This window comes from Pristiophorus japonicus, unplaced genomic scaffold (genome assembly GCF_044704955.1).
Source record: "Pristiophorus japonicus isolate sPriJap1 unplaced genomic scaffold, sPriJap1.hap1 HAP1_SCAFFOLD_147, whole genome shotgun sequence".
In the NCBI taxonomy this organism is placed as follows: Eukaryota; Metazoa; Chordata; class Chondrichthyes; family Pristiophoridae; genus Pristiophorus; species Pristiophorus japonicus.
Genome location: NW_027251144.1, coordinates 1,046,454 through 1,047,970, shown reverse-complemented (window position 1 = coordinate 1,047,970; position 1,517 = coordinate 1,046,454). Strand labels below are relative to the sequence as shown.

Here is a 1,517-nt window from a genome sequence, read left to right as displayed (position 1 = left end):
TGTGTCCATGATTGGATCAGCCATGATCATATTAAATGGCGGAGCATGCTCGAGGGGCCATATGGCCTACTACTGCTCCTAGTTCTTAAGTTCTTATGTTCTGAATAGCGACACGCACAAAAATGCTTTGATCATGGTTACACCTTATCTTCACGTTTGTCAAACAGTTGGCTCGTTGGTCTCGGGCTATGATTCTCCCTTCGGAGTTGTTCATTGAAATTTACGAGGGATCCCAGAGGAGCCCTGATATTGCTCGCAAATTTTGAAATTGCATCGAACTTTTGCAAAGAAGGACTTCCATTTCTGCAGTGCCTTTCAGGAACTCATGTCACCCCAAAGCGCTTTAAGGCCGTTGAGTTATGTTTGAAGTGTTGTAGTTTGGCAAAAGATGTACCCAGATCACCAAACATGAACCTCAAATCTTTGCAAAGGAGTTTGGTGCAAATAATCAGGCGTCTCAGGGACTTGGACTTTCTTTGAATAAGTTCTGCTTGTTCCCGCATTCAAGCTTGAAACAACAACTGGGCTTCCATCTCACGGGAGGTTTGGGGTTGATGTGTGTCGCTTTCAATCTTTGAAATTTCACCAAGCAAAGAAACGGTGAATCCAACTGTCCCTGTTAGCATTTAGTTCCAGTTTAATCACAGGAATATCCGCAGTCAGGAGCTAAAAAGGAATTCAAACCTAACACCGGCTTCGGGACAATCAGAATACTTTGTCACAGACAAGGCACTGGAAGTCTGGAAGGTAGATCACACCGGTTGCGGGAGAGCTGGTTGGCGGTGACATGTAAGTGTCTGCAGTGTGCGGGACCAGACTGTTTCCACGCATCCACAATGAATGTCCCTCTATTTATTTGTGAAAAGTACCACTGAGAGTGGACAAGTTCCATCCCGGTCAGAGCAATCTGAAGCTTTAACTGTCTGACACTCTGGTTTGGGATGCCTTGAACCTTTTCCTTCCATCAGTCTCTGTGGCGCAATGGGTTAGCGCGTTTGGCTATTAACCGAAAGGTTGGTGGTTCGACCCCACCCAGGGACGAAGTGTTTAACTGTTTTTCCCCGAGTATTCGTTGCCGCACAGTCCCAGGTTGTCATTGTGCGTTTTGGCTGCACGAATCTATTCCGCAAATGTTGCTAGCTGTGCTATTATCCAATTAGTTCCCACTCCAATATTTTATGAGCATTCAGTTCAAGTAAAACGATAAAAAATTTTTACATGGATCATGTTCCTCCATCCAGCCCACTCGAAAGAAATTATGTTATTGGGTTTAAAGAAACTGGTGGAAATTGATTCTATTGATACACAGAAAGAACTGGAACTATGGTCTCAAGTGCTCCTCCTCTCCAGAATCGGCACACACACAATCAATGGTTTTACAACTGAGTCATAAACACTTACAATTTTAAACCATTCTCATCAGCGTGTAAATGAGATAGGGATAAAACTTCATCACATGTAAAGAGAAAATGAATGATTGAAGATACCACTGTTCCTCAGTAATTATATTATTATTT

At 43.1% G+C, this 1,517-nt stretch overlaps 1 non-coding gene across 1 annotated transcript; it reads left to right on the top strand.

Moving 5' to 3' along the window:
* Window positions 1–967: 967 nt before the first annotated feature.
* trnan-auu (transfer RNA asparagine (anticodon AUU)) lies at window positions 968–1,041 on the top strand. The gene has a single exon. It is a non-coding gene; the product is annotated as a tRNA-Asn (tRNA).
* The last annotated feature ends 476 nt before the right edge of the window (window positions 1,042–1,517 follow it).